The sequence below is a fragment of the Podarcis bocagei genome (genome assembly GCF_964188305.1).
Source record: "Podarcis bocagei genome assembly, chromosome: 7".
Lineage (NCBI taxonomy): Eukaryota > Metazoa > Chordata > Lepidosauria > Squamata > Lacertidae > Podarcis > Podarcis bocagei.
The window spans coordinates 57,551,564-57,564,212 of NC_138132.1; the positions used below are offsets into that span (position 1 = coordinate 57,551,564).

General features: G+C 44.2%; 1 long non-coding RNA gene across 1 annotated transcript; it reads right to left on the minus strand.

Moving 5' to 3' along the window:
- Nucleotides 1-4,858: 4,858 nt before the first annotated feature.
- LOC308592510 lies at nt 4,859-12,352 on the minus strand. Its single transcript, XR_014010534.1, has 2 exons — nt 12,172-12,352; nt 4,859-5,010 (listed from the first exon to the last, which is right to left on the minus strand). It is a non-coding gene; the product is annotated as an uncharacterized lncRNA (long non-coding RNA).
- Nucleotides 12,353-12,649: the final 297 nt, after the last annotated feature.

The following is a 12,649-nucleotide window of genomic DNA, read 5'->3' on the forward strand; positions in this document are numbered from 1 at the left end:
ACATTATACTGAACACACCAAGGTGGGTGCCTGCAATCCCACTTCCCAAATACATTTATATTCAAATAATGTGTGAGCAAAGATTCCAGCCAATGCTTAATATATGTATGCGGGGTTTTTCTCTCCTTTTAAAACTCCTGTATCACAGATCTCTGCTTTTAAGCAACAAATATTCTCAAGATGTACACTTCTCATTCCCGCTTGTGTGACCATATTTTTTATAGGATATTCCCCCTTGGCAATGCAGCCAAAGGTAGTCAGTTGCCTGACATGCAACAACCTGCTTCTGGCCAAGCTAACACATCGGATTTCACACGGCTGATTATGCTTTTGTCAAAGCTGCAAAAACCAATCTCCCCTCCTGTCATAGGTCAGGCGGCTTTGCTTTGTCCAAGAGAGGGGAGCGGATGGAAAAAGCTTCCGGATGACCACAAAAGGTTTGCACAGCAACAAGTAGGTTGCATCCCTTGAAAGCTGCTTCTCTGTGCCATGACAGTGAAACTCCAGGTTTGAGGTTTCTGCCCCACATCAGTAGACCTCCACCCCCCCGACCCGTTCATGCACCTGTGATATGCTTGCCCTCACAGCATAAGTGGGCCAGGTCAGCAGCACTTCCAGGAAGCTGCCATGTTAATTTCCCACAGTGCCCTTGACACATGACCTCAATCTAAGGCATTGTGGGAAATTAACTTGGTAATTCCAAGACCCATATGACTTGCACAAAAACATTGCTTAATGGAAGGGAAAATAGGAAGCAGCCTGCACCAAGTCATCCCATCAGTCCATCTAGCAATGCCTCTCCAGAGCTTCAAAGAGAAAGAAGTCATTCCCAGCCCTACCTCGAAATGCCAGATTTACTTAACATTTTGTATATGATGGAAATTGGATCAATTAGCAGTGGTTTCTGACATATTTATTTTATTTTTTTGCTGGAACAAACACACACACACACTTGCAAGAAGCTTTCTTCTTAATCTTTTGTCTTTGCATTTCTATTGCTGCATTTCTAAGTTTAATTTAGATTGCAGTCATCATATGCAATATCAATTCTTCCTAGCTTGCTGCTTTTCCAAGAATCCCAGCAGAGGGAGGGTTTGGAATCTGGGAGTCCTCCAGTGCCAGACTCAAAAGCGCAACCCTTTTCACAATCTACTCTTGGCACAAATTAAGAAACCATCCAAATTGGATTGCTCAGTCATTTAGCGTGACTGCCTATCTAAAGTGGCTACCTCAGAGGCTCACCTTAAGAGAGGCTTCCTTAAGAACTCAGTCTATTTCCAGAGTCTGTTACTTTCATTTGACCAGGAAGGCTCTCTGCTAAGCCTTAGTTTACCTCTCTTCCCCTATAGTTAATCAAAATTTCATTAATATGTATTGTGCAAATATGCACATATTGTTCTAGCTCTACACTGTTTCACAGGGTAAGTAGCACAACTGAAATGAATGACCCCTGTGCAGGGTGGGATAGCAGTTAGCGTGTTGGGTTCTGATCTCCTCTCAGTTATGAAGTTTCATGGGTGACTTAAGACACTTGGCCATCTTTCAGCATAACAGAGGTGTTGTGGGAATAAAATGGGGAGGGTGCAGATGTAGCTATCTTGAGCCTCTTTGAGGAAATGTGAGAGTACACACCTAATAAGAAACCTTCCATCTGTGAGGTTTTCCCATAAGGATATAGGAAGGTACCTTAATACCAGGTGAGATGATCTGCCCAACTGATCCAGTATTGGTTATTCCGGTTGCTACCTGGACTCAACCCGTCAGCTTGCAAAGGCTGCGCTGTATCACTGGGTGATGATGGTCCCTTCCCTGACAGTTCCTAGCATACCATGCAATATATTAAATAAATCCTTCCTATGGTTTTCTTTGTTACATTGCCAAGATCTTGCAGGAGCAGCAGCTAGATGCAAAACAGGTTAGGAAGTATAATATTTAATCTGTTACTGTACATTGTGCTTCATCTATCAAACAGAGTGTGAACGAACCCAGCTATCTGTTTAATGAATGCATTCTGAAAGAATTCGGATCCTGCAGAAGTGCATATTTTGTAAAGCTGTCTGGCTATGATGAATCGGAACGATGCAGCTTATTATTAATTAAACCCAAAGATCAGCGAGGCTGGTGATGGCTCTTTGCATACACTCTTCACTTCACTGGGTCCTAGTGTTTATTTCCCAGCCCTTCTAATGAAATGCCAGAATTGCTGCATATTATTATTTTTCCCCATTAACAAATAAATTTGAATGGATCCATCCTAAATATTCGGCGGCGGTGGGGGGAGGGGGAGGAATATCTTCATTACAGAAGAAAAACATCGGGCAATTAGCCTGGAGGATGCTGCAGGTGACACAGTTGTGACATTAACCAGCTCATGTGTATAAGATTTGCAAAAACAAATTTCTCTGCTTCCCACCTTTCTAAAGAATTTTAAAGGGTTTTTTTTTGAGTGAATATAGATGTATTATTTGAAAGAGCATTATTCACGGTGAGATCTTTAACTCCAGTGTGAAGCCAACTTAACTGTGGCCTTGGAACTTCCAACGTACATAGCACAGGGTCAAATGCTGCATCAGCCACTGATGTCCCATTGGTGAGTCAGACAGGCAGCCCATGTTTAAAATATATATTTAACAGCAAGGGCTACCAACTTGAGTAAAATATTGGGGCGGGTGGGCAGGTAAGCCCCACCCCGCAATATCAGTCACCTGACACAGTGCACATACACCATTTGAATGGCAATGCCCATCAACTTGGCAAGGGGTGGCCCCCTCAAATATTTTATTGGGGGGGACAAAGACCCCTTGGGCCCTAGGAGTTGGCTCCTATATAACAGCACATCCTAGGAACATGCCATTGCTCTCTGCTGGTATGGAATAATGAGGCAAATTTTACTCCTCCTCAAATTAAACTAAGATGTCGGAAAACCTCTATGCCTCCACCACGTCAGATATGCCCCCCCCCAAAGCCTCAAGTGACTCTGTTCTATGCTGATGAAGAATTTACTTCTGCCCATCTCAAAATGCTCCACTTCTACACACTGCAAGGAAGTGTCAAGAGTGGATGACTTTTAATACAGAATGACCACGAACGTTTCTTCTCTGTGCTTGTTCAGTGCCATTATTCTGGTTGTTATCATCACCACCATCTTTATTAAGGACACGCAGGCTTCACCCTTTAGCCAAAAAATGCTCTAATATGGTTCCTGCCTTCAGGCTCACAATCTAAAAAAGACACAAGGACAGGGTGGCTCCTGCCACACAGCTCTTCCTTCGAGCAGTTGACTTGACTGCAGTTATGATCCTCTTCCCTCCCTGATATCAGTGGCTGTTCTCACTATCTCACCATCCCACTACCACCACACCCAGAAGCAGAGATTGTGACAGTGTCCAAACCAGGAGGGTAAGACACCAAAGTATTGGTGAAAAACGGGGGCGTGGGGATTCAAATCAGTTTATAATGGCTCCATGGTCAACAGTTGATTTGTTCTACCAGGTGTAAATTTTGACTCAGTTTTAAAAATGCCTTTTATTTTTCTCTTTCTCCCCCCCCCATTCCCTTGTTTCCAGAAGGTCATTTCATTTTTCATTCTCCTTCTCTGAGCAGATCTCTTTTCTTTAATTTTATTTAATTGATGATAACTAATTGGCTCCCACTTTGGGGGAAAGTGCCATCAGAGCCTGCTGGGTTTTTAATTTTTCCGCCTTCCTAAGTAGCATCTCAGGTGGAGGTCTGGAAATTAAAACCTCTTTTCTTTTTCTTTTTTTAAAAAGGTAATATTACGGTGAAGGTTATTAACTTACTTGTGAGCTCTGTATTTTGCTTCTCAGGTACTCCTCTCTTTCACTTTGAGTACTAGCTGCTCCTATGAGCCCCTTTTGTGTAAGAACGTGTCCCTATATAGGGAAGTTCCAGAGTCAAGCTCCTGGACTGCAGCTCAGCAGGAGCCTGCGCTCCATTCATTTGGGTCTAAACAGAGACAACATTTAGACAATGCCTCTGAATACCAGTTGGTGGGAATCACAGGTGGGCCGAGTGCTGCTGAGTTCATCTCCTGCTTGAGTGCTTCCTGCAGGCATGTGGCTGGCCACTGTGAAAACAGAATGCTAGACTAGATGGGACATTGGCCTGATCCAGCAAGCTCCCCTTATCTAGTTATGCTTGGATCAAGGAGAGCTATACCGAACATGACACAAGCAGGAATGCAAGAGACTCACTGTGCCGCTACCTGAACTGGGTGGCGCTGGTGGGCAGGGATGCCTGAATGTGTGTTGGAGAAGGCCTCTCTTTTCAAAAAAGGTGCTCAAAAGTAGAGCCGCCAAGGGTCCTACTTTATAGTCCTCTGTTTGAAGGAATCCTTTACTTAACGAGTTGCCCTGTCCATGTCCAGTTTAAAGATAAGGAACCACAAGAAGGAAGAGGTGGGGCGGGACTTGAACTTGCCCAGTTTGTGGGGGGGGGGCTTGCGAGGGGCGGGGGCTAATCCTTCCATTCTATTGCAGACATGCTTCCAAGTAAACCTGCATTTTTTGCTATTGCGGATTACGAGAACGGTATGCGCTCTCCCACCTATGGTGCTGAAGATGGGAAAATTTTCCCCACTTTCAGTTTCAAAACAAAAAAAGCCCTTTCTGGTGCGGATGAGGTTCTGTCTAGAATGAAGCTTTTGTGTTGCCCTCCAGCGCCACCTTGCTGCCCATCGCAGCATCATTTGTTGCTTTTACAAAAGGCTCCTTCAACTCTTTGGTTTCTGCTCCCTGCCACCCGGAACTCTTTCCCACGACAGGAAGCCCTTGGACCACCCTCTCCCTCCTCAAACTGGCCCTGCAAGACAAGCAGTCCCACTTGCATCTTGCTCCCCTTGCATCTCCTGTGACGGTTTTCCTCTTGTCTCTTTATTGAAATCTCCCTTACAACATCCCTGTAAGGTAGGATAGGCTCAGGTAGTAACTGGTCCAGTGAGACTCATTGCAGCAAGATCTGTACCTGGTTCTCCCTGGTGATGGGCCAATGCTGTAGTAGTAGTAGTAGTAGTAGTAGTAGTAGTAGTGATAATAATAATAATAATAATAATAATAATAATAATAATAATAATAATAATAATAATTTATTATTTATTATTTATACCCTGCCCATCTGGCTGGGTTTCCCCAGGCACTCTGGGTGGCTTCCAACAAAACACTAAAATACAATAACCTGTAACCTCCATCTTTCTCTCTCTCCTCTTTATATCCCACTCAGAGCCATGGAGATTGAGGGTGCTGTATGCAATCATGGTGAGAAATGTATTCAGAATAAATCCAGGTCAATCTTGAGGCAAGGATGGTGTTTGGCTGTTGAATATTAGGCACTCTTGGAGTGGAGAGACCTGGGTTCAAACCCATGCCGAGCTATGACACTCACTAGGTGTCCTTTGGCCCAGTCTCTATCTCTGAGCATAACCTGCCAATGACCTGCAGTCCTGCCTCTGAATCAGGGCTTCCCAAACTTGGGTCTCCAGCTGTTTCTTCGGACTACACCTCCCATCATCCATAGCTAGCAGGATCGGCAGTGAAGAATGATGGGAATTGTAGTCTGAAAACAGCTGGAGACCCAAGTTTGAGAAAACCCTGCTCTAAAGGATTGGTTCCTCCTTCACTTGCCATGCAAACGGGCCTTTTTATAGCCCCATTGTAAAGTCCACCCACCTCACACCCTTCCTGGGGTCCTGGATCATGCTCTACTCCCTGCTACATTTTTGGAGATAGGCAGGTAACATTCAGCAACGTCTAAGCGAATTACTAGAATCAGACAGGAGCTAAATCACAACATTTTCCCAACAGGATCCCCATCAGTCCTTGCTGGAAGATGGTATTTACGTCCTCAGTAAAATGTTCCTTGGCAGATGAGCAATTGTTACCCTAACCACTGTAAAGTGGTCTCTGGATCTATTTTAAGCTGCATAATGTACTATTCAATATCCTTTTGATTATGGCAGAGATTTGAGCCTTTACTTGAAGAGCATGTCCCTGTGTGTAAGTTTTGTTGATGTGAGTACTGCAAATGTATTATTTACGACAGAGAAAAGTCCCCCCACCCCCGCTGCCTCCTTTTGCTGTTTAAGGCAGCGCAGGTGCTTTTTGCAAGACCCTTTGCTGTGTCTCAGGAATGACTACAGCTCCACCTAGTGGGAAAGCATGTGGGCATTTTTCCTACATCCTGTTATCGCCAATCTCTTATGGCAAAGGTTCCCCATGTTTTAAAATGGATCTTGTTTTTGCATATTTAAGGCTTGTTCTTTTTAGGAAGCAGAAAATGGAGGGTGCTGTAAATTTTGGAGTGAGCTCAAGGAGATTTAGCAACAGCTCTGAAAGGTTCCCACTGCCTTATATCGTTTATTAGAAGAAACAAAAATAAGCCACATCTCAGTGGGACTCCAAATGCTTGCAGGCATCCCCCGACTCTTGAAAAGGAATCTTCTGTATCTAGGGCAGATTCCAAAGTCACCAAAAGCCTTAGCGCACAGCAGAATAGACTTGATAATAACAGAAAGTGGGATGTTCCCAGTGCAGATAGAATAATAGAATTGTAGATTTGGAAGGAGATCTATGCTTGATAATCTCTACTCAAGGAGAGTCCACAGTCTCCTGAGGGAGTCTCTTCCACTGTTGAACAGCTCTTTCCATCGGAAAGTTATTCCTGATGTTTAGTGGGAATCTCCTTTCTTGTAACTTAAAGCCATGGTTCGAGTCCTACCTTCCAGAGCAGGAGAAAACAAGCTTGCTCCATCTTCCATGTGACAGCCCTTGAGATATTTAAAGATGGCTATCAAATCTCCTCTCAGTCTCCTCTTTAACAGGCTTAACACACTCAGTGCCTTCAAACGTTCCTCATAAGGCTTGGTTTTCAGACAGCTGTTGCAGCAAAAAACAACCACCACAATGCAGTGGTGTGGCTAACTTCTCGCCCTTCAGATGTTGCTGGACTACAGCTACCATCATCCCTGACTAGTAGTCATGACAACCAGGGCTGATAGGATCTGAAATCCAACATCATCTGGAAGACCACAGGTTCCCCATCTCTACTCCAGAGGAAGAGTGGGCACCACTGCCTTTACTCTGATTGGTTCCAGGGCAAGGCTTCCAATGAAGAAATATGTATGATGTTGGCACAAGCTATGGCAACTTGTAGGAGTGCTGTTGCCATTGGTGTTAAGTTTGCTACCAGCCTTACACCCTTTCACAGCCCCCTCTCCCAATGTACCAAAGTGCTCTTGGGTTTCTTTCCTTTAATTGAAGTTATAGTAGAGTTTAAAGCTTGGAAGCTGGAACTATCCAGTCCCACCAGCAGCTGTTCTGTCTCATTCTCATGACAGCAACATTGCTTTAAAAAGGTTAATAAAACACACAAAGGTCCCACTGGTAAAAGGGAGAAAAGGTTCTTTACCTGCTTCTTCTTCATATTTACAAGAATGGCTTTGGACTCTAAACTCACATGGTGGGAGCTAGTTCCATGGATGCCTCATTCAGGAGAGATAGAGTGATAGATAGATGATAGATAGATAGATGATAGATAGATAGATGACAGACAGACAGACAGACAGACAGACAGACAAATATAGATGATAGATAGATAGATGATAGATAGATAGATGACAGACAGACAGACAGACAAATATAGATGATAGATAGATAGATAGATAGATGATAGATAGATGATAGATAGATGATAGATAGATGATAGATAGATGATAGATAGATAGATAGATAGATAGATAGATAGATAGATAGAGATAGATGAGAGAGAAGGAGAAGGTGTGTGTGTTTTGCAAGGAACCACAAAGTGTATTTATCCCTATCCGTTGGTTTCAACCCTGCCTTCTGCTGAATGGAGGCATGCAAGTTTGCTTAAAATCAACAAATGTCACCTTCAACTTTGCTGCATGCTAAAGTTTTCCTTTGCAGGGCATTTAGCTCAATTCTGTTTATTAACAATATACCCACGACCTAACCATGTTGACTCTTGCTCTTGTTGTTGTCCGCCCGGTCCCCGCCCCCCACCGCATCATTAAGTTTTGCAGATAAACAAAAACTTCACAAGTCATTGCATTCCTAGGAGGATCCCTCTCACATGCACAGACACCATCCTTTAAATCTCCTTCTTCTTTGTGGCAAAATGCAAAAGAGTATATAATCTGTTGGGGATCTGGACTCTGAGAATTGGCCTCCTGAGGTTTGATCATGGTGCTGGAGATGAATGGAGATGTATCAACTCTGGCATCTCAAAGCTATGCAATTTGCTGTGTGTGAGAGGAAGGACTGGTGGATTCAGTGGAGGATGGGACAGAGACCTTTCAGTTTCTATTAGGGATGGGGATTCAGCCAAGCTGGCAGGAATAACTCTGCAAGTCCGAGAACGAAAACAAGGACTGCAGGTTCTTCTCCCGTTATAAAGACAGAAAGAGCCAGTTGCCATCACCTGTAGGATACAGTCCCATTAAAAATGAGGATTCTCAGGAGGAAACTTCCCAGGTGAAGAGAGACAGGCATGCACAAACACCTTTGCTGCATCATATACGGTATTTTTTTTTTACCTACCACCATGCAATTTGGGGGAAACACTGCCTCTGCCAGTGTAAAGTAAAACTTGTCAGTGCCCATGGTACCTTCCCAATTCTCCCATTGCAGATGCTATTCACAGTCTCCCCCCCTTTTTTTAAAAAAAGGTTTTAAATTAACATTTAAATTATTTTCAATCCTTTCCTTGACTACATTTCCCTAATAATAATTTCTTTCATGATTGCGTCCCTCTCCTTATAATTGTAGCATCCCTCCCACTTTCTTTTGATTTCCTTTGATGCTCATTTCTCCCTCCATTCTTTCTTCAGTGAAGCTTAGCCCTCCTCTTGCCCTCTGGATCTAACTCCCTTCCACAGGTTAGTAGCTATTGATCCAACCATTCTTTTTCATCTTACTTCAGAAATTATTAAAGGCTCTGCTGCTTTTCCCTATCAACAGCCTCTTGGACTTCAGTTTTGTCCTATTCCTAGGTCAATTGTTTAACTCCCTTTTCTTCTCATGCTTTCCCATCTTATCCTTTTCTCTCTAATTCATTCCTCCTTCTGAGAGGCATTTGTTTGCCTTCTGTGAGGGCAGGAAGCAGCTACTCATGATTGTCATATGATCTCTTGTTTCAGAGCCAGCGTGCTCTAGTGGGTAAAGCGTTGAACTAGTGCCCAGGAGACCAGGGTTCAAATCCCCACTCATCCATGAAGCTCACTGGATGACCTTAGGCCAGTCACTGTGCCTTTCAGCCTAACATACCTCACAGGTTTGTTGTGGGGATTAAATGAGGAGGGGTAGAACCATGTTTGCCACTTGGAGCTCCTTGGAGAAAAAAGTGGGCTATAAATACATAAAATAAAATAAGTAAGATGGCATCCCTCTTGCACCTGAACAAATTGTAAACATGGGAGGGCCAGAGGGTGAATGCTGAGGGGAAGGCTAGGCAAGGGAAACATTCTGGCCCATATCATAGATGCAAAAAGGGCAGAAGGCCACAATGGTTGTCCCAGACTGAGACAGGATTTTGGATCTAAGGAAAGAAAAAGGGAATGGGAGTATAAGAGCAAGAGAATCTTGTTTGGATGAAGCTATAGAACAGAGAGGAAGCAAGAGGGAATTGCTATGAACTCCTCAGCCCCTTCAGGATCCAGCATGATTTGGCAGCCCCAAATGGACCAGAAACAGGAGGAAGACCCATTGGCCCATCTAGCTCAGTACTGTCTACACTGGGTGGCAGCAGCAGTCCAGGAGGTCCCCCCCCCCCGGCCGTCTGCAGAAACCAGACTCTGAATACCCATTCAGTACAGATCATTTTGAGTGGAGTCGTATTCTCCTGCCAGGGAAAAGAACGCTGGTGGCCGTGGTCCAATCCGCAACAAATTGCCTTTGTTCTTCCAATTAATTTCGTCTTCCACTTAGTGTGCAGCACATGTATAATTAGCTCTCCGAAATGAGAGGGAAATGTTGTTCTGGAAAAAAGCGTATGAAATACCCCAAAGAGACCGTCCAGCCGGCTCTCCCCAGTGTTCTCCATCATATCTGTTACCACTTTAATTACCAGTGAGCTGCCTTGTTTAAAGTTATTTTATGGATGAGGCCTTCCCCACTATTAGGAAAGCGGCAATGTAGAAAAGTGGTGGGAAGTGTCACAGAAACTGCATTTTTCTGTATGGATCTGACATTGTGCATGTGCTCCCTTTAGCTGGGTCAGAAAACCCTGTGGTGCGAATGTCTGGATATAACATCCTTGCGGTAAGTGGGCATGGGGAAAGAAATCAAAACATAAAATTTTTCTATTTGGAACAACCTTGGCTGGCGTTTTCAAGTGTTTTGCTTGAAAACTCAAGCAGACCTTGAAATTGGAATGCAGAAAGGGAAGGTATGAGGAGGTCGGGGAAGTAAGTTTTAAGAAAATAAGGATTTGAAATTATGCTTGGTTTTTTTTTGTATGTGTGTTTGTTTGAATTGTTGTGTTTATATAATTTGTGAAAATTTAATAAATATTTTATTAAAAAAAGCTCAAGCAGACCAGTTATTCCCCACCTTTTAACATGCAGTATGTCTGCTATATAGGCACTGTGGTGTAGTACTTGGACTAGGATCTAGGAGAACAGGGTTCGAATCCTCACTCAGTCATGAAGCTCATTCAGTGACCTTGGACCAGCCACTGTCCCTCAGTCTAACCTGCCTCATGGGATTTATGTGAGGGTAAAATGAGGATTTTGTCCTCCTCTATGCTCCCCATCAGGACGCGGGTGGCGCTGTGCGTAAAACCTCAGTGCCTAGGACTTGCCGATCGTATGGTTGGCGGTTCGAATCCCTGCGGTGGGGTGAGCTCCCGTCGTTCGGTCCCAGCTCCTGCCCACCTAGCAGTTCGAAAGCACTCTTAAGTGCAAGTAGATAAATAGGTACCGCTTTATAGCGGGAAGGTAAACGGCATTTCCGTGTGCTGCGCTGGTGCTGGCTCGCCAGAGCAGCTTCGTCACGCTGGCCACATGACCCGGAAGTGTCTGTGGACAGCGCTGGCTCCCGGACTCTTAAGCGAGATGAGCATGCAACCCTAGAGTCGGACACGACTGGCCCGTACGGGCAGGGGTACCTTTACCTTTACCTTATCCTCCCCATCAGAATGCCAAGTTAACCCAGTTTCTGCACCAATGAAAGCTGCATTCTAACAGCCACATTACTTTGCCTGTAATTCTGGGAGATATGTGCTGCTCATGTCTCCTAATCTGAGATGCCAACTGTTTCAGTTTCCTTGATTCAATTCTCTCAGTTGCAGCAAGCTCTAGAGAACATTTCAGAAACATCAATTCTTCCCCCACTTCTGCTCTCATTGTCAATTGTCAGTCTAGTAACTGTTTTAAACACTCCCCCATATCCAACTGGTACAAATTTATGGGAATTTAGGACTAATGTTAGCTTTCTCTCAGATTCCCTTTTGTCCTCTTCTTATAAAAGGTTTTCAGAATTTTCAGCACTGGACAGCTCTCTCTCCACTATATCTTGGTTAATAATCTCACTTCTGATTTTATCCTGCCTGCTTTTAAACTGGCTGGATACATATTTACTACAGTCTTCCTCAGCCTGGTGCACTCCAGATATTTAAGAGTAGCACTCTCATCAGCCCTGGACAGCTCAGCTTAGCTGACTGGGACTGATGGGAGCTGGAATGGGGGTAACCAATGTTGTGCCTTCTAGATGCTGTTGAACTACAGTTCTCATGTTGGCTGGGGCTGATGGGAGCTGTAGTCCAACATCTGGAGGGCATCACATTGTCTACCCTAAACTAGAAGATGACAAATTAGACGAGGTTTCATTTGCTACATATATATTTCACCTTCATCCAAAGGCATTCAGGGTTACTAAAGTAAACACAATTTTTAAAGAGTAGATTGGTGGCCTCTTTAGATCTAGATGTTGTGGGACTCCAACTCCTATCAGCTCCAGCTACCATGGCCAATTATCAGGAACGATGAGAGCTAGGGGTTCAACAATGTCTGGAGGGCACAGTGTTGGTTATCCGAGTTTTAGATACTGATGCAGCCTACTCTAGTGATTCCCTCTCACAATGGAACCATCACAAATTCTTTTTAAGCTCCTGATCATTCCTGTATCACCACATCCTTACATCCCCCATGTCCCATATGATGTCAGATATGGGGTGGGTAGATGTGATTGTGGGAAAACAGCTACGGATCAGGATCCGTGCCAGGCCTGATTAGGCTCACTGTCTGGAGGCTCCCTATCTTTATCCTAGAGCTCTATGGCCTGTTCTGCCTTCCCTCAAGGGATCCTGTGTCCTGGTTCATATTTGAAGATCATTGACTTACAGCATAATTGTTGCCAAGGTGTTTATTCCAGAATCCATTACAATACCCAGATGTATATCAGACTACAGGGTACACAATTCAGAAGTTCATAGCAGAGCTCTAGGATACATGACTAGTGTAAGACATTGTCTCAGCATTTGACATGCCCCATGAGCTCCCCCTTTGGAGAGTGGGGTGGGCCCAGTAATTCACATTATTATCATCCCAAGCCTTAAAAGAGGGCAAGCAAACAAGCACTCCTGCATGTAGGCTGGACTTGTTCATGCTGGCACAGCC